Source organism: Mercenaria mercenaria, chromosome 2 (genome assembly GCF_021730395.1).
Source record: "Mercenaria mercenaria strain notata chromosome 2, MADL_Memer_1, whole genome shotgun sequence".
Lineage (NCBI taxonomy): Eukaryota > Metazoa > Mollusca > Bivalvia > Venerida > Veneridae > Mercenaria > Mercenaria mercenaria.
In genome coordinates, this window is record NC_069362.1 from 7,343,739 (window position 1) to 7,369,684 (window position 25,946).

General features: G+C 31.5%; 1 long non-coding RNA gene across 2 annotated transcripts; it reads left to right on the top strand.

Moving 5' to 3' along the window:
- The first annotated feature begins 4,173 nt into the window (after positions 1 to 4,173).
- Positions 4,174 to 18,592, top strand: LOC128550278 (uncharacterized). Of its 2 annotated transcripts, XR_008368194.1 has the most exons (3): positions 4,174 to 4,396; positions 15,298 to 15,423; positions 17,015 to 18,592. It is a non-coding gene; the product is annotated as an uncharacterized LOC128550278 (long non-coding RNA). The 2 variants fall into 2 exon arrangements; XR_008368192.1 differs by lacking the exon at positions 17,015 to 18,592 and having other exon boundaries at positions 15,298 to 16,228.
- Positions 18,593 to 25,946: the final 7,354 nt, after the last annotated feature.

The following is a 25,946-nucleotide window of genomic DNA, read 5'->3' on the forward strand; positions in this document are numbered from 1 at the left end:
AATTATATTTTTGGAGGCCCATATAAAATAACTGTTTGCCACCATAAACAATTGTTAAGCAGAAGAATTTGTTTCACCAAAATTAATATAAAAATGAAGTGGTTATAATCCAGAGCATTGCCGTACTGTCGCTGTTTTAATGCAAAAGAATGCAATCACGTGATTTTTTAACAAAATACTTTTTGCACGTAAGACCCGATATGTAGGGCATCAAAATCGCCCCATGTAAAAAAAGTATATTCACATGCCACTAGTATCACTTCAAAAGCATTTGTAATTAGAAGAGGAACAATTTGAATGGAAACTAATATTTTAACATGTTTTAGCTCGACTAAACGAAATATATGGAGAGCTTATCTAACTCGACCCGGCGTTGGCGTCCGATCCGCGTCCACACCTTTTGGTCAGTTTTCATGCATTTCTCTTTATCTCTGAAATTACTTGAAGGATCTGCTCCAAACTTGAAATTATACGTTATTTTTCATCAAAACCATCATCCTATGGCACAAAGTACATAACTCTGGCACCAGTTCGTCATGAATAATGCCCCTTTTTACTTAGAATTTTAGGTTAATTTTGATGCATTTTCGCTATATTTCTGTTATTATTAAATGGATTTGATTCAAACGTAAACTGATTATTTACATCATCACCCACACCATATGACACAAAAACCATAACCACAAATACTTTATGAATTATGCCCCTTTTAACTTAAAATTTCAGGTAAAAGTTTTGATGCACTTTCATTATTCTGTTATTACCAAATGGATTTGAATGAAACTTAAAAATAATTGAGAGCGTCCGTTTCGAGTGCGGGAAGTCGTGGGTTCGATCCCCGGCCGCGTCATATCAAAGACGTGAAAATGGTACCAGTAGCTCCATTGCTTGGCGTTCAGCATTAAAAGGGAAACTGGCCTCTTCTTTCATACCCTCGTGGCGATGGATTCCATCAGGAATGAGCTGTCAAGATTGATTAATATAAGTTGTAGAACTTCCTTCACAATCGAACTGAAATAAATTATGTATAAACTAAAATAGTTGTTCTACATCATCACTCACATCATATGACACAAGGATTATAACTCTTGCACAGATATTCCATGAATTATGCCCCTTTTTACTTTGAATTTCATATTAATTATGATACACTTTCACTATATCTTTGTTATTACTTAATTAATTTGATTCCTCACAGCATATGATACAAGATCCATAACTCTTGTGTAAACATTACAGAAATTATGTCCCCTTTTTCCTTAGACTTTTACTTTGATTTCACCATATCTTTGTTGTTACTAAAGGGATTTGATTCAAACTTAAAATGATTGTTTCACTCCAGCTTCCTCAGATGTGCCCAGTTTAACTATCCATCATCAAAATAGTCGAGTGCGCTGTCTCCTGTGACAACTCTTACGCCTCTGGTGTCGAAGTCTCGGGACGCATAGTGTTAAAAATGATTTTTCCGTCAGTCCGTCCGTCCGTCCGTTCGCCATACTTACTTATGTACTCATCTCCTCCTGAAGTTTTCATCCGATTCATATTAAACTTGGTGTACATGTTTATCATCAACATGAAGTGTGTAAACGCTAATTGTCAGAACTTTCCTGTCTGATTTTTTTGTCTATAGTTCTAACCATTTTAGATTTTGAATTAACACAACCGTATCTGTATATTATGTACTTAACACCGCCTACAGCTTCCGTCCAATTTAAATGAAACTTGGCATATATCATCAATATGAAGTGGACATGTTTACATTGGACTTTAATGATCGATCTTTTTTCGTTAAGTTATGAACCTTTTTTATTACAAGTTGATCTGTACATCTTTACTCAGCTCCTACAGTTTCTACCCAGTTTAAATGGACCTTGGTTTACATTAGCAACATGAAGTGGACATTCTTGAGTGACGGCCCTTTTTGCACTTTGAAATGTTACAAAACCAGTCCTCTTACAGTTTCGATCCAGTTCAAATGAGACTTGTTTTACATGATGTTGATATCCACATAATTATCATCACGAAATATATGCCTCCTTTTGGAGAATATGATTGATCGCGGCCGATGAGGCCGCGATCATTTTGAATAGGACAAGTATATACGTGCTGGGGAAAATATTTCATGATGGACCTGTGAATTCTTTACTTGTGGGTGAAACAGGTCTCATAAGCGTAAATACGGCTAGCTTCTACTGATTATAAAACATACCGCACGGTTTGTTGTGAATTAACTGTTGTTGTACTTTTAGTAGTTCAACCACCACCTTTCTTTAAGAGCAACATTTAAAAAACTCATCCTCAAGTAATAAGTAAGTAGACTCGCCCAGTTTAATCAATCTAGACGTATAGGGTCATAGAGCGCTTAATTCACCCGATTTACATTCGGAACATTTTCACGCGTTTCGGGCTTTATAGTATGCTTAACATGGGATTTTTGAACCGTCCAAAGATGTTGGAAATGTTTGTCTCATTGTTTATTTTTTTTTTAATAAAAATGTTACTGCTTTCATTTTCAACCACTTTTTTTCCACCCTTGCCTGAAAAAAACAGTAATGAGTTTGTACTCTGTTCGGACAATTGTGCTCTGTTGAAATTTAACCAAACACAAGTTTACCTGCATAAACAGAAAGCGTGATATGTCACCATGCACAGATCCAGAAGGTGGGGGGGGGGGGGGGGGGGGGGGACCGGGGGTCCGGACCCCCTCTGGAAAATCTTTAAAAAAGGAAAGAAGACAAGAAGGAAAGAAAATGTTTTTCGAAAAAGGCAACATTAGGACTGCATGTAAAGTATATGCGGCTGCTGCTACATACGACCCCGACATAATTCATATTATTTATCTAAAAGAAACTAAGAATTTTACCTTCAAGAAAGCTTGATTTAGCATTTTTCCCAAATTTAACAGGTTAGTCCATAAAACTGCCCCAGAATGCAAAAAATGAAGTGCTAAATTTCAAAATTTCTAGGGTGGGGGGGGGGGGGGGGGAGGGGGCAGGGGATCGGACCCCCTCTGAGAAAATTGGCTGTGTCCGTGCATGGTCACTATACCTGTCTAGTACTGGACATTATGGTAAACGCTTCTTTCTTGCACAAATGACAATTTCGCAACTTCTGTCCGGTTTGTACAAATGTCTGGCCACGATAAACCATTTGACTTGTAATCTTATATCCTTAGGACGGCCAGCACATATTTATGCAGTCTCGCCAGGCATATGTATGTTTTTGACAACACAGAAAATGACGTCACTCGACCTTCAGCTATTTCCGGAAGTAAATAAAATGAAAGTAGAAATGTTAAACTTGAAAACGAAAGCCGCATTTTGATTCGTAGATAGTCAGGGATCACACGCAGGGGTCACCCCGCCTAAATGTATGCGCGTGGACTTTTTTTTTTTCTTTTTTTTTTTTTTGCTATTGGGGAGCCAATTTTCATCACTTTATTACGAATTGAAATTACCTGGGCTTTAGTACAGCATGTCAGCTATTAATCTATGAAAAAATATTTGAGCTCTGGATAAACAGAAATCCCACAGGGGTCCGTAACGGACCAAGGGTACATTGATAATTTTGGAACTTCATCAAATCGCTCAAAATGTCATTTTTGATGTTGTCTGAGGGTGTCAGTATATGCCTCAGATGTAAGATATAACCGTATTTGAGAGCTGCAGACCTAGACATTTCAGAAATATTTTCAAAATAAGTTTCGTGTAATAAATGTTGTTTCTACGGAAGCGTGAAAGGACCATCAGACGCTAATACGTTTTAGTACGTTAAGGCTGCGGGAAGGATATAACACTTGCTTGTTTACATCATTAATATCAAGAAGGCATGTGTTTATCTACAAAGATTCATGACGGATATATGTTTTTAGTCATGACCCTTTTTAAGACTATATAATAATTATATCAAGCATCTACATGTGACATAAAATACACATATACTTTTGTTTAGTATAGATTAAAGAACAAAATATAGTGTTTCACTCATTATTATATATCCGTTTGTATTAGGTCTGCTTTTTTGTTATTTTTATCCACAAAATGTCTGTAAACAACCAATCCAGACTACGAAAATCGTCTTTAAATTCTTTAGTTTTATTCATGTACTTTATAAACTTCCTTGGTCTGATAATATCGCTGTGTGCAATTGACCTTGGAATGCACACATGTACAGAGCTGCATGTATTAATGTATTTTGCATTGTGCAATATGCATGCATGTGCATAGCTGCATAATATTTGCTCGTATCAGTTTTTTACCGTACTTGTTCGAAACATGACGTAAACAGAGTTGGAAATGAGAGTTTAATTCTAAAAACAATGATGAATGGATGAAATATTTAGTCAAGACTGGAATTTAGATGGAATATTCAACTACATATTCATAAAAACTAAATAGTAAGTTGTGGCATTCAGTTATTCTAGTTCTTATTCTGATATAATCTGAGAAATCTTAATCTAGACTGTGTATTTTGAACTACGATAACCCCTTAAAAAGTATACAAAGATATTTAATGCCGCTTAAATATAATATAAGTAGGCACGGACTATATAAAAGTAGCAAAATGCAGGGTATTTAAATGGACAGAAAATGCGGCATAAATTTAGTCTACGTATCTTGATAACAAAGCATATAAGAAGGTCACGCATGCGCGAAAAGAAAATGGCGGAGAGAAGTAAGTTGACTAATTGTTTTCTTTGGAAATGCGTAGATGCAATTAAATGCAATTTAATAAGCATCAATTTTCATTTCAACTAATTGTTTTTTTTTTTTTGTAAGATATACTCTGAAAACTCTATACAGTAATGAACTTGTTTTTACATGAGAAATACTGCGTTTCCGCAAAATATAAACACATGATTCATTGGGTCTCTTTGGCCAAGTGCTTCACGTGAATAAGCCATCCGACTGGGCAACAGAAGGTTGGTTTTTTCAATCCAGGTGCCCTCCTGTGATGAAATTATGCCTGCATGGGAACCTGGGATCTTCCCCCACCATGAAAAGCTGGAAAGTCGGCATCTGACATATATTTGTTTCGATTTGACGTAACCCACACCCCATCCCCGAAAGAAAACATCAAAAAAAAAAAGAAAAAGTAATAACATATTTTATTACATGTATTATTTATATCGTTGAAACCTCGAAAGAGATAAAGATATTATAAAAGAATTAGACAAATAAACATGCAAATGTACGAAGTCTGACTTTTTAAAGAATTTTTTCCTGAAAAATTTAGATAATTTTTATTTAGTGTCAAGTAGGATACCTAAAATTTAGCGCGGTTTCATTTCATATAATCAACTTAAGTGCTAAGTATTTTTTAACTTTGTGTTTTTCATTTTCTATTTCTTCAAGCATTGAGTAAGAGAATCCAATATTGATATGCTGTGTTAGCAAACTGAAAAATATGTCATGCACTTAGGTAATGACTCACCAGGCATGTTTAAAATTACTTCATGCATCAGAATTTGTTTAACCACAAGGATTGAAATCACAATCAACAGAAATAGTAACAGTCACAAACTATTTATATTGTTGATGATTTTTTTTTTGTATTTGGAAAGAATTTATTTGTACTATTATATTTTTGTATTTTTTAACTTTGTGATTTTCATTTTCTATTTCTTCAAGCATTGAGTAAGAGAATCCAATATTGATATGTTGTGTTAGCAAACTGAAAAAATATGTCATGCACTTAGCTAATGACTCACCAGGCATGTTTAAAATTACTTCATGCATCAAAATTTGTTTAACCACAAGGATTGAAAATCACAAACAAAAGAAATAGTAACAGTCACAAACTATTTATATTGTTGATGACTTATTTTTGTATTTGGAAAGAAATATTTGCATTATTTTATTCCCGACACTTGGCTATTGCACTGTAAGGATTTGTTCAGTGTATTATGATGATATATAAAATGTATCTTCAGCTAATACTGTACATGCTGGTACATTTTGTATATCCTTCTGTCAACAAAATGCTTCTATCCTATTTCAGTCTGAGCCTTACCTCTGCTTTCCAAAGCACAATACTTATGTATAAAAAATCAAATTGCATTTCCCTCTAAAATCCAAGTTATTGCTGTCAACAAATGACTGACCAATTTTTTGCGCTGTACCCTCTATCTGGAATGTCATTTTTTATGACATATAAAATGATATGAGCAAATAATGGAAAGATCGCTCTTTCGCCTGTATTTTCTTCAGTTGAGCATTTTCGTATTACATACAACAATACAGTTAATTAATGTTATAAACCATTACACAAGCAAGACTTTTGTATCAGTGTATAGGTTTTATTCAGCCCTTCCTTAGTATTATGAGATAGAAACAATTTACTTAAAATAAATTGGAACATTTATACTTTCCTGTGTAAATGAACAAATTTACAGCCATACAGCGTTTATAAATTCTACTGTAAAATGATTGAGATCTTGAAAGATACTTTATAATCTGATTGAAATGGGTATTATGGAAGTCATTATATTAAAAACACATTTGGTACATAAAAATAACGCTTTTTCTTGTCAAACCTATATGTACATATTAAGTTTTCATTTAGATATCTCATTACCACTTTTAAATTGTATTTTTACACTTAAAATATCAGAAAAGTTAAATGGATACAATTTTACATAATCTAAAGATTTATTTTCATTTATAATAGACTTTGTGTGACATAGTATGATAAAACTAGTTCCTGCTGATGACTATTCTTTTTCAACTTATGCAGTGGGATAATACAACTGAGCTCAACTTTACTCAATGATTTATTGGGCAGGGTTTCATGGTTTTGTCAGATCTATAAACAATGTTAATATTGTTTCTTTTGCATTATATTAATAAAATATCGTGGGTCAAAATAAGTAGGGAATCAAATTCTAGTACATTTTGCCACAATCTCGAACATATTTTATAGTCAATTGAATATATATACAACTGTTTAGGTATTGAATTAGAACACAAGGTGGCAATGTATCGGCTACCTTATTTTGAAAATACTTGCATAGCTAATTTGCAAACATGTGAATAGAATATAGTATAAATGCAATCCAAGTGTTGTTTTTATATGAGCCATATGTTTAAGTTTGATTAGAATTTATATACATTACATTTGATGAAGGTTACTTTATGTCAAACTAACATATTAAAAAGACATAGCTATTGAATAACATGTTTGAAAGAATTATGTTAAAGAGAAGATAGATAAAGATAAAGAAAACATAAAAAATTAGTAAGTACAAAATAACTAACTAAAAGGAAAAAATATATATTAAAATATGTCTGTTCTTTTAGGATCAGGTATACCAAATTTTTCCATATTTGAGATAATGTTTTCTGTACTAGTTTTACCATATTCTCCAATTATTGAGGTAGGCACAACGCCTGTTTTATACTAAAGGCACTACCCCTGTTTTTCTAGCATGGATTTGTCAAATCGGAAGAAAAAATAAAAGTACAAAAGTATATTGTTTTTACTTCGATCAAACATTATTTCAAAAGCTCTTAATTACATTGCCTTCTATTGACTAGATACGATTCATTCAAAATGTTTTGTTTTCATCAGTATCAATCGTTTAATATTCAAATTACTTATACACAAAAAGAACAAAGTATGCCACATTGACATATAAGGTGTTAGGTGGGTTACCTTATCTTGTGCTTCATGAACTATCAAATGGCATAAATATACTGTCATAAAATCTTTTATTTTCAATTTACAACACCGATTAAAGCGGCATAATTAGGCATGTAGTTTCTAAATTTTCTTGACAAATATTAAAATTAAATTACTGTGCAAATAAGAGACACAATATCCCTGATTAAGGAAGACTTATCCAAATTGCTTGGATACCATTCTGGTAATTTTGGTAAAGTTTGCAAAATTTGTGGGTAAAGATAGCTTTCCTGTATAATGTAAAATAATTTTTATAGGACACATATGTAGATACACTGTCTTAGTTGTCCTACTTTGAAACTTTTTTAAATATATATTACATCTTCAAAGTGTCAGTGTTACAATCTAAGTATTACGATTTTTTTAATCTAACTGCACAAAGTTTATGAAACACTATATATCATAAATTATATAGTATAAATGTCATAGTTTCATTTCTTATCAATTTGTGTACTAATTGTTCATTGACATTTATTCGAATATTGACTGCATCTTTAATCTGTGTTTACTTCATCGTTTCCTGTTAAACACGCCATATTTTTGTTTCACCAGGAATAAAGTTAATTTATTCACCGACTCCGAATTCTTCAGTGACTTTATACGCTCGTTTTCCCTAATCGAGCAATTCAAGTGCCTGAACACAGTTCTTTTTTATGTTTTTCATCAGTCATTTTTTGTAAACAAATAAGTTCTCGTCTCAAACAACTTCGCGCGAGATAAAGAACGGTAACTCGATCGTGTAAAATCTTGCGAGGGAGCGTCTCAAAGTCGCTGAAACCGGTCTAATATCGATTTCGGAGCCTGATTTCACAGTCGCTTGTCGCGTAAGGCAGGGGGTTGCTTAATTCAGACTCTTTTAATAGTAAATTGCGTCCGGAGCATAAAATAGGGTCGCATATGACAGGGAGTCGCTAAATTCAGGGGGTTGTTAAGGCAGTCTCGACTGAGTCTATACATATCTAAAATAAACTGAAAAAAAAAACCCATACTTATTGGGTGCCATATCTATTTGGAAATATATTTTATTAAAGTACTTTTTAAATTGTTGAAAAAGTAAGGTAACATACTTCTAGGTCTTTTGGGTTGGGTGCTTTTGTGTATTTATATTTATTGCTGTAATTGTACTATGAATGTATATGTATAATCTATCTTATCTTGATGATAATCGTGTACTCCTACTCCATATTTGATTATAATACAAATCAAACACTAAAATATGATGCATGTTAAGAGGGACATAGAGTCACTTTGTCATACTTCTGTAAGGACACAGTATGTATACAGAGATTAAGTAACGTTAAATGATGCAAAAATAATACGATGTGCATCTAGTTACCCTCATTCTTAAAGACACTGATTCTGGTATGCCTGGTATGTGGCTTATGGAGATGATAAGGTCTGCGTATTGGCGATAAGGGCCAATACACAAGTCAGGACTACTGGTAGACTTGCTTCTGTTTATCATAATAAGCTACTGTATAGCTACTGTGCAGTAAATAAAAAGCAGGTGATATTTCTCACCTTTATAGCAAATCAAATCTCACCTTTATAACGAGTTTAGAAAGCTTGATTGAATTAGGGCTAAATAAACAAAGTGATAAGATACAACCGTGTTTTATCATATTTTTAATAAAGTAAGTTTTTTTAACAATTACATCTCATTATTGCTGTTTTTTATTATCAAAAATATAAAAAATGCATTCAGGCACCACATAACTTTTAGAAGTAATAAATTATTGTGTATTTTGAACAATGATATATCTTTATTGCTGGAATTTATTATACATATAAGAAAATTAACATTATTTAGACAACACAAGAGGAATAAAGCATTTTTATATAACATCCTTCTGTCTATATACCTTCTTTATCTATTAAAAATGCAACTGAACGCTTCTTTAATTTCTAATAAAATCCAGCAATTATTTTTTTCCCGTTTTTATTTTGTTACTTTTGATAAAAAGATCATAATCATTGAATAAACAAACTTGTAATTTCTCTTATTAAGTTTTGAATAATTATTTTATAGTGAGAAATGCTTTGCTATAAGAGTTATAATTTAATTGGCCAGGACATTACTCAACATGACTGAGCAATCAAAATTAGTATCTTATCAATTAAAATAATTTTGTGTACATGCTAAAAAGACTAAAAAAACAACAGCATTTCAATTAATAAAATGCAAAACACAGGAAATAACCAATTTACCTGTAGGCAATAAAATTTATGATTCTCTGACAATAATTAGGCTACATGTCAAGTCTACAGGGGTTTTATGGACCCTTATCAGACTGGACCAGACAGGATCTTGTATATTGGGGATTAAAAAGTCTGGTATTTGGGGGGGGGGGGGGGGTCACTTATATAGGAGATTTTCTTTGCCTTTAAAGGCCTAGATCTTGGCAGTGGGCCAAGGGATTTCTGTCTTCATTAGCTCAGTTGGGGGCTAATGACTATGACAGTATGGTTCCAATAAACAAGGGTCATTGTTTATTGGGGAGTCAGTCTATCTTACAAGTGTATCAATTAATGAGAAGGGGAAGTGTATTTTATTTCATAAATTAATATGTGATAACTTTAAAAGTTATATCATTTTTTTGACATTTATTATAAAAAAGAAAAATACTTGTTGATCAAACCTGATAATAAAATAATAAGAAAGTTATTTAGGAATATGTTACAAATTTCATTATGTTTTAGGGAAAAAACAAGTCTTTATTTTGTTCAAGTTCTGTCTGGAGATGTGCACAAATTCAAATTTGATATTTTAGAAAAATGTGACATTAACTCATCTAAAAGTTTCGTTTTAATGCCTGCAGAATATTGTAAATAACATTAAATTCTGTCTAAAATTGAAAACCGAATGTGCATTTCAGTGTACAAGGTAAAGCATGAAAAAGTACACTTAAGGTAGCTTATTATTAAAATCGAAAATTCAGCATATCTAGAACACAATAATTTAATTTTATCCAGTAATATTGTATTCGAATGATGGTGATTGCATGTATATGAGAACATCATTTTCCAATTCTGTTTGTTGTAAGTTTTCGTTACAAATATAATGAAAGGATCACCTTCATCGGTATGATCTTTTTCATTATAATCATGATATTATAAGATATTTTTTGTCAACATAAAAAACTCATTGGATTTTCACTACAGTTTACCCGAGTTTTATTATCATTACTATTTTTAATATTATTACAGTATTTTTATTATTATTTCATTTGTAATATAATGATAATAATAATAATAATAATAATAATAATAATCATCAGATAATTATTATTATCTATATATTAAAATAATAATAATAATAATAATTATTATTATTCCACATTCACTGAAAGAAAATTCATTTCTTTCAACCCCACTGCACGCATCTTCATGGTCTAGTTGGGACCCCTGCTATGCTAATTGCCCTCTAATCAGCTACTGTTAGATAATCGCGGATAAGCAGCAGATAAGACGGGTGTTGTTTATTGGATTTGGGGGTGGGGACACTTATATAGTAGTGGATCTAGGCCTTTTAGATGTATGACATTTGCACTTTTTCAACAAAGAAAATGAAAATGAGTTTCTTTCGGTTTGAAGATCAATACATCACTGATAGTGTAATAGCTATTCCATATTGTACACAAACTCTGTCATTAGCTATTTAAAAGAAATGGACTAAAATACCATGGTAGTTTGATAGTCAGCTGCTCTATCTGTATCATTCAGTGAGTTAAATAATCTTTTTTTTCATATGTGCGCTATGTTCATCAATAATTTCTTGGTGAAAATGCTATATGCATATAGAATTAAAGAATTAGAGATTGTACATATCCAAGCAGTTTTAAAGGCAATCACTCTGAAGAGACCTGTCTAAAGCCAACTATCAGCAATTGTCAAAAGAGAGAAAACAATTCAATAGGCCCTTTTAATAAGTAGACAATATGATCTGCATTTATTTAAAAAAAGTTGTTGATATAGGAAATGCACACTTTTCCTATACCTTACACTACATAACAGTTATAAGCTGGACTGATACCCTACGAGTCAGATAAAGTGCATTGGAATCATATCAATTCTATTCCTTTGGAAATAAGAGTAAATCAGTCAGTGCAAATATTGTTTGTTAACATTTCGTCTTGAATAGTGAAGCTTTTTGCTCACATTGAAGATATCTTCTTTCACAAAAAGTTTGGTATAAAATGTATCTAATAATGAAAAATAACAAAAAAAGTGAAAACCAATATAAAATATTTGTAACGACTTATGCAATATTCTTTCATCATTTAAATAGTGTCTCAGCTGCTTTACACATTTAAAGGCATATATTTTGAACTTTATAAGGGTAGTTTGTTGTTAATAAGGTAATACAAAGAGTCACTAAAATACAATGTGATTTTAAACATTTTTGAATGAACAGTAAGATCACTCTTTCTTGGTGCAAAAATATGAAGGCAGGTCGCTTAAAGTACAACTCTCAATTTAAAATATATTTAGTGTCGTGGTCTTTCATTTAGATTGCATGTAGAAAAAAATACATGACTCATCACATGTATTGTATGCATGGAAAAGAATTCAGAGTAAACTATTGTAAGGGTTTGTTTACATATTACAGATTAAAAAAAGAACTTCCTTCGTTTTTTATGTGGTATGAAGGTGGTATTTAGAATTTGATTACTTTTTAATTATAGCTCTTGGCCTAGACTTTTGATTTACTGAAAAACAGAAGAAAATGTCAATATAGGTATTTATCTAGCTTTAAGGAGGCTTAATAATGACTACAGTTGGAGAAATCCTAAATTTTTGAAGACTGTACTGTTGTTCATTGTGCTAAAATATTTTCAGATGGTTATTAAAAATATTAAATAGGTCTGTTTTTAGGAGATGAAGAAACATAGTTAGTAAATTAAACTATTTATGGCCAATTTATTTTCTTCCAAATATATTTGAGCCGCGCCATGAGAAAACCAACATAGTGGGTTTGCGACCAGCATGGATCCAGACCAGCATGCGCATCCGCGCTGTCTGGTCTGGATCCATGCTGTTCGCTTTCAAAGCCTATTGCATTTAGAGAAACTGTTAGCGAACAGCATGGATCCTGACCAGACTGCGCGGATGCGCATGCTGGTCTGGATCCATGCTGGTCGCAAACCCACTATGTTGGTTTTCTCATGGCGCGGCTTAAGGGATTAACACCTACCATAATATTCTATTGTTATTTTTCACAGCTATGAAATACAAATTAGGCTGTTAAAGTGAAGTGTCACTGGTAATAAACATATACATACTATTTGTTCAACAAACTGGATTAGCATGTGTCATGTAATTGGAAAGTAATTGAAATGTAATTGTCAATTAGACCCTAAAACTGTTCTGTAATTAATTAAATTACAATTACATGTATTTGATAAATGATCCAATTACAAATTATATTCAATTACTTAGGAAATTAATTACAATTACATTTTTAATTACCCAAGGTCTGTTTGAAAGTCACTGATGCTTTGATAAGTTGAGGTCCCATGGCTTTTGATATTTCGATCTAATCACATTTTAAAGAAGTATTAACTTATCACTGACAAATTCAGGCAAATAATGACCTTTTATTGCACACCTTAATTGAAGTGATGAGTACATATATATGATTAATAAGCAACAAATAGGAATGAAAGTCAAAGGTTCGAATCAAGATGAGTTTATAAAATATTTAGAAATATTCTGACTAGTTGAACATGTGGTCACAAATGGGAAACTCTATGCTTCAAAGTTAAGGTAACCATAACAATTATTTAAATATACAACTGTTAAAGGAATCTGCAAAAATGTGCGCATTCTGAAATTAACTGTGGTGCTTCCTACGTTCATTTCAATATATATATGCTTATTGATTCCTTTTTTAATTTGTTAACAGGTTTTTCACGGAATTTTGGGCAGACAAAGTGTAACTTTCCGTATCTTAATTTTTTAATTCTCTTCGAAGTTTACTGAAAGGTTAATGTAAAATACATGCGTTATATATAAACAACGCTCCCTTGTCCGCAATTCACGCGTTGCATTATGGTATATCTGCGGTGTGTTCTATTTATCATACTAAGGTCAGAAATAGAAAACTTAACTTAGAGTAATCTCCCTTATCAATAAATCGGATCAACATTTTGACGATATTTTAAATAAAAAAAATATTTTCTACTCTACAAATAAGGAGAGGAATGACAAATAACATTGTTTTATATCACATAATAAGTTGCATTACATACATTTTTTATGTTTTTTACCATTTCTTTAACAAATTATTCACTGTGTTCAATTTATCGTTTCGAAACTATTCATTACCATCTTTACATGGTCCAAAATAAAAGCGTATTACAAAAACCGGTACTCGAATTAGATGGCATTATGTCATAAGGTTAAAATATGCACAATGTTGGAGGGTACAAGAGTAAGAGACTAATATACAGTTGTGGTGTGCCTTCTGGTCCTAATAGTGCATTATGCCCTCGTGCCTTTTTGAAACTAGGTCTACCATTGTAACCAGGCAGCATACCATATCCAGTGATCTATCATCTATACATTGCTATAAAAATGTCGACGTCTAAACGCACTGACGTTCCCCTAGGGAACAAAAGTATGCAAATAACATGTCAAATGTTTTTTTTTTAATTTTAACGCATACTTGTTACGTCAAAAAGGTATATAATTAATGTGTTATACCTTTCGTCTGTGAAACGCAAATGATTATATAGGAAATAATCAATGCACTGCCTTTATTATCTGTTGGAACTTTACTCTCAGGATCGATGAGGTTTCTTCTCCGAATCCATCACCGACCCTAGGCATCCACAACAAAAGTATGATATTGATTCTATACGTGATGATTTAAATGAAAATGGTTCTCTGGTAACCGTTTTAAATGTATTCAGTCTCAGTAAAAGTCTCTTCATGTGTTTTAAATCTTCAATATCTTTCAGATCTACATCCAATATAGCACAAAAAATGATTAAAGAAGATGAAATATATGTGAAATTGTATTTTGTTCATATATTACTTCATAGTAGAAAGGCAAGAAATAAAAGTACAGAAAACGACAATGAATCATATGATATCGTCATTGATAAAATAAATGCAAAGAAATTCTTAAAAAGATATTAAAAACTGCCAAGTGCTCAAATGAATCTGTGAAAATTAAATCTTTAAAATCAAGTTTTTGAAAATCTATACAAATTAAATTTGCTCTTGAAAATTCGGTAAAACATCAAAACAAAAAACGCCTACATTAAGTTAGATTATTCACCTATTACAAAAATAGTTGATTTTCAATAAAAAAGAAACCTTCTTGAAAACAAAAATACTTTATAAAGAAAATTACTTTTGTAAATGGTTGGCACATAAAAAAGAAACTTTTTGCAAATTTTCACATCACTACACCGCTTTCATACTTACTCAGATATATTTTATTCTGAACTAACTGTAACAAATAGGTATGTAGGAAGAGCCCAATCATAAGATGAATTCGTAGCTCAAATAAATGCACAGCTGACTGCCAGCTTAGTGCTTGTAAGCTTAGTACATACATGTATTTGTTTGATATTGAAAAACTTAACTGTTTAATTATTTTATTTTCAGAAAGTGCTCCTACAGAACAAGATCACCCAAGTAAGTGTAAAAAGTAATTCATCCTTTAAGACATTTTATGTGCTGTATTTAGATTTTATAGATAAAACAACTGGAAAAGAGAACGAACTTGCACTGGTAGGCGCACGTGAATATTTTTAATAACCGCATGTTGTGTCAACATTCAGAACATACTCGTACATTGCTATCTGATACAAATTTAGACGAACACTTTCATAAAACACTTAAAACACACAATTTTTATGCGAAACTTCTAGTGCATTTATGTTTATTGAGCCACTCAAATGATTTATCCAGCAAATTTTAGTTGACGTTTACGGCATGTGATACATACACGGATTTATTGAACGTACACGTACAAAATCTCTTTTTTCTAAAATGTATGCACTAAAGGTCACGCTTCTTCTGGATATTCTTGTAAGTACTGACATTCTTGAAGTAAAAACAAACTTTTAGAACTTTAGCAAATAGTGTAAAGTATAAAGATAGTTGTCCTGAATTGATCATGACCTCATATCATTCTTAAACATTTCCCCCTCTCCATTCACCAATATTCGGGCTTTTGTCAATTTATTTTTGCTCTTAATTTTGTTTGATAAACTAAAACATACCATTATGACTACATTCAATATCTGGCATTGAGGTTATTATCATCCTACTAAATAATGTGTGAAAGATAATTTCAAAAAAATCAAATGATTATTAGCATTCGGATCTTTTGATAGTTTTTATTTAATCACTTTTAAAAGAATTAAATCAGTACACAGTGCACATTAACTTTTTTTTATGTTTCTGTTGCAACGGCACGATATAAAGTCTTGAATGACCCCATTTTGTAAGTCTCAATTAGCTTTTCCTCCATACTGATTTTTTTTCAACTTATTTTCTGAATTTATATAATACTCTGACATTTCATATAAAATATATATATATATATACTCTTGTCATTTTATTGCATATTTCACAATAAGGTTATAGTCAACCTGTAAAGTATTCAGTTTCGTTCTCAAGGTCAGTTAATGTTTTACATTTCGACCTTAAGGCAATTTCTGTCTAAACACTTATATAAAGCAATGCACATTCTTATAATTTGGTTTCCTAAGCATTTTTTGCACTCTGTGTATCATTGAAGGCCCCAGGTATTAATACTGCAGGTGTCTCTAAATTCCAATTTGGCACTAGTAACATATGTAAATGTTGAGTACTGCTAAACCCGGGGCTAGAGGGCGTGTAGAGTAACTTGCATTTCCACTGCCATCCATGAACAGAGCCTGCAACATTTTCATTTATGTCGTGTTGGGCGATCTTTGGTTTTCCACTTTTCAAGTAGTTTTAAAAAAATGAAATTAAAACAAATAATGAAAATATTCAATATTTTACGATGAATATGTTATTTTTATGAATGCATTCTTAAACATCGACAAATCAAATCCTTAATAAGTGATTCACATGTCGACCTTTAGGTAGCATATAACATAAAACTTAAGACAATATAAACAAACATTGCACATTCAAATAAGTTTAATTCTTTATCATGTTTTCTCTTGAAAACCATTAATTTATTTGTTCGTATCCATTCAATGAATATGCTTGTATTTAAGCAGGTTCTAGGGGACATAAGAAACCTCTCATTGACAGTCTCAGTGAAATTTTGCATGGTATTATTATACTTCCAAATGATCTTACACGTTGTTTGATTTCTCAAAAGGTTGAATAAACAAGAAGGCCAAGATGGCCCGAGGTCGCTCACGTGAGAAACACACCATAACAGTGTAAATATGTTTGACCTAGTGATTTCATGGAAACAAATATTCTAGCCAATTTTCATTTAGATCGGACCAAAAATGTGGTCTCTTGAGTTTAAACAAGTATTTTCTTAGATATGACCTAGTGACCTAGTTTTTGACCCAAAATGACCCATATTCAAACTTGACCTAGATTTTATCAGTGCAATCATTCTAACCATATTTCATGAAGATCAGTTGAAAAATACAGTCTCTAGCGCAAACACAAGGCTTTTCTTTGATTTGACCTAGTGACATAGTTTTTAACCTAAGATAGCTCATATTCAAACTTGGCCTAGATTTCTGACCAAACTTCATGAAGACCAACTGAAAAATACAAAAAATACAGTCTCTATCGCATAACAAAGGGTTTTCTTTGATTTGACCTAGTGACATAGCTTTTGATCTCAAATGACCCATATTCAAACTCGACCTAGATTCATCAAAATTATCATCCTGACTAAATTTCGTGAAGACCAGTTGAAAAATACAAAAAAATATACAGTCTCTATCGCATACACAAGGGTTTTCTTTGATTTGTCCTAGTGACCTAGTTTTTGACCCCAGATGATCCATATTGTAATTCGACCTAGATTTCATTAAGGCAATCATTCTGACATAATTTTATGAAGATCAGTTGAAAAATACAGTCTCTATCGCATACAAAATGTTTTTCTTTGATTTGAACTAGTGACCTAGGTTTTTACCCCAGAAATTCAAACTTAGCCTAGATTTCATTAAGGCAATCATTCTGACCAAATTTCATGAAAATCAATTGAAAAATACAGCCTCTATCGTATACACAAGGTTTTTCTTTGATTTGACCTAACGGCCTAGGTTTTGATCTCAGATAATCCATTTTCAAATTTGGCCTAGATTTCATCAAGACAATCATTCTGACCAAATTTCATGAAGATCAATTGAAACATACAGCCTCTATCGCATACACAAAATTTTTTCTTTGATTTGATCTAGTGACCTAGTTTTTGTCCCCAGTTAACTCATGTTCAAACTTGACCTAGATATCATCAAGGCAATCATTCTGACATAATTTTATGAAGTTCAATTGAAAAATACGGCCTCTATCGCATACAAAATGTTTTCCTTTGATTTGACCTTGTGACCTAGGTTTTGACCCCAGATAGCCCATATTCAAAACTTGGCCTAGATATTATCAAGGCAATCATTCTGACCAAATTTCATGAAGATCAATTGAAAAATACAGCCTCTATCGCATACACAAGGTTTTCCTTTGATTTAACCTAGTGACCTAGTTTTTGACTCCAGATAACCCATTTTCAAACTTAATCTAGATTTTATCAAGATAATCATTTTGACAAAATTTCATGAAGATCAGTTGAAAAATGCAGCCTCTATCGCATACACAATGTTTTTCTTTGAATTGACCTAGTGACCTTTTTTGACCCCAGATGACCCATTTTCAAACTTGGCCTAAATTGTATCAAGACAATCATTCTGACCTAAATTCATGAAGATCAACTGAAAGATACAACCTCTATGATCCCAAAAGCAAAAGTTGACGACAGCGATGGACCCCAGACATCGGCGATACAAAAAATCACGAGCATTGTTCAGGTGGAAAAAAAAGGAAACCACTTTTGCCAAACGAATTTAATATTTTTGAAAGAAAATTAAGATCCAGGGGTTGAGAGATAGTAATTTTTCATGCCCATCAGGCTCAAATCTCGTATTTTTCGTCCTGTGTATGAAAATTTTAAACCCAAAAAGTAGACATATTGAAGTAAGAATGATCCCCTCACAAATTCTGAAGACTGTTTTGTTTGACTAAAAAACTATTTTTTTAAAAAATTGAACCTTATCAATAAAAGGGCCCTTTATAAACTTTTGTAATTTTTTATTTTTTATGCCTAGAGAAAAAAATCCCTTTCTATAATTGCCTTTTGTTATTTTTTTTTTCAAAATCATAAAATGAATTTGCACTTTTTTTTTTAAGACTGCAGGGTTTTTGCATAGGGTTTCGGTTTTCAGTTAAACTATTATTTTGTAAGTTTTTCGAAAATTTAGTTATTCCATGTTTATTTAAAATGTTTGAGTAGAAGGGACAGTGATAAAAACTTTGTTGATTTTTTTTTGCTGTTTTTTGTTTGACGTAACAATAAAAAAGTTTTTTTTTTTATGTTTTATGGGATTGTGGGTTCGATGATTCTTGGTTGGCACAGCAAAAATGGCTTTTTGAAAACCCTAGTTTTGCTGGGCCCCGGGCCAACCATTCTTGGTGAAAAATGGAATTTTTTAAATTATTAATAAAAGTTTCGGTTGCCTTTTCTTTACAATGTGGTTAATAAAGTTTTGCCTTTTTTTAATTTTATGTTTTGATTTTTTTTCTAAGCAATTTAAAAATTTTTAGAATAATTTCAAAACGAAAACGTGTGTTTTTTTGGTAACAAAAACTTAAAATCATTTTGTTTAAAGTGTATGTTTTTATAAAAGATTCTTTTTTAAACAAATCTTTTTTTTTACATTTCGTATCATTGTAAAATTGCTTAACTCTTCCCTTTTTGTAAAATCCCAGGTTTTTTAAATACTTGTTTAAATTTGGATGTTTAGGGGCTAAGTACGCATTAGGTTATCAGGTCAGGGTGCCAGATCAGAAGAAAATGCATTGAATATTACCCCTACCCTGGTATTCTTTAGAAAAATGGTCAGAAGGGGAAAATATACTAACCCGTTTCAATCGTACATTTTCAATTTTAACGCGCATTTGGGTGAAAGGGTACCGTATTTTTGAACAGTGAAAATTTATTTTCCCAACGTGCCCAGTCACATTTCTCAATTTCCTTTTGTGAGTTTAAATATATTTTTTTTTTCGTCAGTTACAGAAAAAACTTGCGGCCCTTCCCCAAATAAAACCGGTTAGAGGTCAGGGCAGGGGTGACATTTTAGGAAAGTAAAAAAAAAAAACGAATAAAAAAAAAACAAATTTTACACAAAACTCGAAAGGAAGAAATTATTTGTATATGTTTTTTGGGTTTTAAAATATACATGGTCTACATCTTTTGTTTATTTTATTTTTTTGCACATTTTGCTGCATTTTCAATATTAGCAAAACCGGGTTTAGAAAATGACGTTTGAATACTTTTCAAACACCCCAATCAAAAAGGTTTTGTATTCAAAACGGAACTCCCCTGGGAAGGAAAGAAAGTTTTTTTGGGAACGTTAAAAAAAATAAAAATCGCGTTTTTTTAAGATAGGGAAGTATTGAAGAATGTGACCGGTAAACAAGGAAGAAAAATTTTTACCCCTTTTTTGATACCCATGAAAATTTCCCGAATGCGTGTTTTAGGTATGAAATGCGCGATTGAAAAGGTTAGTATATTTCCCTTCAGGACCATGGTTCTTATAAAATCCCTAGGGGTAAGGTTAAATGTACGGAGGATTTTTTTGTTTGGGCCGTGCATCAGGTAGATCTGAGCAAATTACACAAAATATTGTTAAATTTTACAGTTAGAACAAAAAAAAGAAGATTTTAGTTTGATATAAATGTTACTTTTCTTTTTGGGATAAAAAGTATTTGTTTATCTTTGTGGCATATTGTTTTACTATGTGTATTGTCTAAATGCCAATTCTTTGACATCCTCATGCGCTTTTGTTTTTTTTCAAAGGGGACGTTGCGTTTTGGGCATGGCATTTTTAGGTTTTTTTTTTGGTTTGTTTGAAATTGATAAGAATATTTTTGGGTTTAATTTCTATTTATTCGTAAAGATTTTTTGGTACTTTAAAAACCGACTTTTTTCAGAAATTTATTGATTTCAATGCTCAAAAGGGCAAAACGATGTTATGTTGACGTGTACAATAGAATCGTAAAAATTTATTTTAAAGCGACAAACCTAAAAATCGTAGTGTAAATTTAAAAAAATAAAAGGTTCCTATATTTCTCTTGTCGAAATTTTTGAGTTCTAAAAAGTTTTTTTCATGTTCTGTAAAAACATTTTTTTCTAATATTAAAACTCGTTTTCTGAAAAGGGGTTTTCCCCAGTTTAAAAAAAAAAGGGAATTTCCGTTCGCGAGCCCCTTTGCAAACTAGGGCAGTGAGAGAATGAAAAACCAAAAATGAAACCAATAGGCGAAGTTTGGTTGTATGCTGTCCCTGGGTAAAGTAATTTAGTTTTTTTAAAAGGTTTTAAAAAACTCGCTTTCCCCTGAAACTTCATTAGTTTTTAATGATTTTTTGTATTTCAGGACAACGTAGAAAAGCCTCGAAACTGTGAAGTATTATGGGGAAAAATGCTGAGATATCAAAAAAGGGGGTTTTAGATGATAACGAAGGGATTGGGGTAAAAAAGTTTTATCAAGGGTTTTTCCCGCGACTAATGCAACCCTCGTTTCTCGAACCCATATATTTTTTCGTGCTTAAATTTGCACATATACCAAGACAAAATTTTATTGTGTGAAAAATTCGGTTTGATTTATCGTTTTTTGCACAGCTGTTCAAAATAATTGTGTCAAGCTTGATAAAAAACAGGCTGGAAAACGTTCTGTGAATCAGGGGGATCAAAGAAGAAAAAAAATTTGGTTTTACCTTAAGATAAAATCTGTCTATAAAGTAGTATGTGATATCTATGGGAATAATGAGGTGTCATACAGCACCGTAACCCGTTGACCAAGGGAAAGAGCACGGGGAAAAAATAGGTGTGGGAGTGCCCAAAAACAACAACACACCAAAACAAAATAAGCCAAAAAAAAGAATGAAACCCGGGCTAGTTTGATGTTCAACGTTAGCCATTTTGCCCTGAATTTACCCAAAATTTTATTATTAAAATAAATTCTAAAAAAAAAACATTTTGCTCTTTGGAACCCACTTTTGATAAAGAGCAAAAGAGCAAAAGTTTGTGCATTTTGTAACAAAAAAGGTAATTAAAAATGTACCAAATTTTCCCAAAATTCTTTCTATTCATTAGGGGGGGGGGATTTGGGTTGCATTATTATATAATAATTTATTATATAGTACCTAGAAAAAAAAGGTTTTTGTGTTTGAGTACTAGAACTTATGGGGGTCCTGCAATTAAAAAATTTTCAATCAGTAAAAAAATGTTTTTTTGTTTCTTTACAAAGAAGTGTTGTGTTGTAGACTTTTTCCCAAAGGGGGTAAATCAAAAATGGAAAGTTCCAAAACATTTTGCATTGAACAGTTAAAAATTTTTTTTTTTTAAACGAAGTGGAATAAAAATAACCCAATTTTTTCCCAAATATTGGAAAGGAAGATATTGTTAAAAAAAAGGGTTTATTGTGCTTAAAACTTCCAGTTTTTTTCCCCAGTAAATTTCCCTAGTGACAAGTAATTTCCCTAGGATGTGTATTTTGATTTCCGGGCTTTTAATTTTTGTTAGAGTGCAGATGAAATTTTGGAAGCCCTCAGTAAGTATTTTTCAGTCCCTTTTTTATCTTTGAAGTTTCAATTTTTTTAAAATCGTGATGGGCGCCTGAAAAATTTGGGTTTTAACGTATAAAGGGGGATTTTGAAGTTCATTTTAAAACGTTTTTAAAGAGAGTTCTTTACTTTTAAAAACCGGGTGTGGGGGGCTGTTCCCTAGGTTACCAGAAAAATTTACAAAATTGATAACATGTAGACTTTTTTGCGCATGAAAAATTAAAAAATCAAAACTTGGGTTTGAGTATTGCTTTTTCTTTTGCAAAAGGAGAATAAAAATTAAAAAAAAAATTTTAAAACGGTCGCGCTTAATTATTTTTAAATTTTTAAAACCCGTTTTTTGTAGGAACAAAACCCAAAAACCCCAAAATATGAATTTTTATATTCTTTTTTTTTTAGGTTGGAAAGAATGTACATAGAGAAAGATGAAAAATTAAAATATAATATATAGTGTGAACACTTTCTCCCCGACCACTTTTGGGTTTGTAAATACGGACTTTTCAAATAAATAAAAACTTGTTCCACTTTTTCAGTATATGAAACGAGACTATTAAATGAGAGGGAAACATATAAAAAAAAAGCATTTCCTACGAAAATTTCTGACTACCTCAAATGTTATTTTTTTTATAGGACATTTATTAAAATTACCTCAATGATTTAAAATAACTTACTCTTTTTGAAACCTCAATTGAAAAGCTTCCTCCAAAGAGTCTCTTTGTTGAAAATGGGTTTTTTTTTATACTAATTAGAAAAAAAATTTGATCAAAATTTTAATAAATAATGCGCCTTCGCGATGCTTTCCCTTCTGATTTACCTGGAAATAGATGCCGGGAAATTAGATTTCCATGAAGGCAAAGCTCGAGTTGTTAAATTCAGGATTGAACGATGAACGTGGAAATCAGACGGACACGAGAAGGCTTATTTTTTTTTTGCTTTTTTTTAAACTGAATTTTTGGTGATTTAAATTTTTAGGCAGTAATGAGCGCGACATGCGGTATTTGCCCTAAATAATTGAGTATTATGTTTTTCCACCTGCGCATTTTAAACCCGTTCATGCAGAATTAAAAAATTTTGACTTTTTCTTTTTTTTAACCCCCCCAAAATTAAAAAAATTTTTGAATTAGAAAAAGAAACAACAACAAAAACTAGGTGAAACCAAGTATTAAATACACGGGAATTTACAAAAAAGGGCAAGTCAGGAAATAAAAGTGTTTACTTCATTTTACCATTATTTTTTACTTGATCTATGAAACAAAAAAATTAGGGTAATAATTTGCACTAAAATATTTTAAAACTATTTTTCATGTTTGTAAAAAGATAGTTTTACCAAATGATTGGAACGTGTGTTTAATGCTACAAAAAAACAGCACAAAACTAAAAAAAAAAAATCCCTAAATTTTACATGAATAGTTTTTTTGAAACTTTTTTTTGCTCTTTTTAAAATTAAAGAAGAGATTTGCGTTTAAGAGGACTTTCCCAAAAGATCAATTTTTTGGAAATCTGGAAAATTTTGGGTTTATTAGTTTGGGCTTTAACATTTGTATGTGGTTTTTCGTTTTATCGGGGGAAATATGATTTTCCAGACGGTTGTTTCGTGATCAGTGTCCAAAACTACAATACTATAAAAAACAAAAAATTAGACTAGCACCTTTGAAAAAGTTATAGGGGTTTCACTTTTTTCTTGTTGAAAACGTTATGCTTTTTGGAAATTTTTTTTAAAATTTTACAATTTGGAAAACGATGTAGATAAAATATTAAGAATTGGGAAAAAACTAGTTTTTGGGACTGACGCCCCCTCTCTTAATTGGGCTGAAAAAATGTTTCCTGGATTCCAGCTATAGGTTTTAATGCCCCACCCCCGTTTGCTGCCTGTTATTAGAATTTTAAACATTTGAAAAAAAAAAAATTTTTTTTTAAAAACCCCCATTATTTCTTTTGTGTAAAACAAAAAAGTTTTATTTTTTTTTGGTAAAAAAATATGAAGTTTTTTTTGTAAAAATTTGTTTTTTTATTTTTTTGTTTGTTCGGGAAATATGCAGAGTTTTTCAGTGGAAATATTGTGCACTTTAGGGTTACACGTTAAAAATTTTTGTAAATATTTTATATAGTGTTAATGCCCCGTATATGATTGAAATTTCTGAAAATAAAAGAAAAAAAAGTCAACAACACACTGAATTACGTCACCAAACCCCATATGAAATTCGGCGTCAGGTATGGAAAAATATTTTATGTTTTCCCGGTACAAGTGTACTTAAAAGGAGAAAAGAAACGGAAAGTAATAAAATAAAATACAGAACATTTTGCAAAAAATTCCAAAGGTACCCCTGGGGAAAAAATTTAGAGAGAGAGAGAATTTATACAGAATTTAACAGCAATGAAAAAACAGGGAAAGAAGGGAGAAAACTGTTTGTGTCCTTTTATGCACTTATCACGTTATTTTTTTTTTTTCTTCATATAAATTTACAAAAAATGTATTTAGGATAAATAAAGAAATAAAAAAAAAAATAAATAACAGTTATGGGTTTCTTTAAGAGAAAGAATGAAAAAAATTTTAGTCAGGTTTTATACAAGAGGGGGATGTAGACCCTTATCCCCACCAGCGTTTTTTGGTATGTTTAACGGTCGCTATATTCTGTTTTTAAAATGGTTGGTTCATTGCCTGTAAGAAAAAAACTAGGCCGCCCTTTTGGGAGCCGGTTTTCTTTTTGAAAATCAAAATGGATTTCACAATATCTGACAAAGGTCATTTTAAGGGTTTTTGGAATAATTCAAAAAGACGTTGTTTAGGAGAAGAAGGGGTTTTTGCACTGGGAGTCTTTTTTGAAAGGTGAATAATACCCCAGCTTGGATTGGTCAAAACAGAAATTTTGTGAAATTTTTTCAAAATTAAACTACGGTTTTGCCTGTGTGATTGTCTGAAATATGAGTTTTTTGTTTGTTTTGTATATATTTATGAAGTTGTGTGTTTTTTTTTAAGTTTTAAAAACCTGGCCCCTTAAAAAATATTGGTAACTTTTTATATCTTTTTTTTGGCGGCCATCTTTTTTAAAAAGGGCCGCCTAAAAAATGTTTTTCCCAATTTTCCCCAAAAACATTTCTTTAAATGTACTGTATTGCACTTTGTATATTTAAAAAAGCTGAGTGTATGAAAAAAATTTAAAAGGAAAATTTTAAACTACTTCGTTTTTTTTTAAAAAGGGTTATTGTGCTTAAGGTATTTGAAACGAATAGGGACCCCCCTTTTGAAGAGTATTTTTCTCCTTAAAAATACTTTTAAAGAATTTGAGGGGGGGGGGGGGGGGGGGGTTCAAGCCCCTTGGACCAAATTTGTTTCCTTATTTCCTTCTTTTCTGTAAATTTTTTTCTTTCAAGACTTATAATGATTTATTGTACAAAAAGGAAAAAAAATTTGTAACGATTTTTGTTGTTCAAGTGAAATTTTCTAC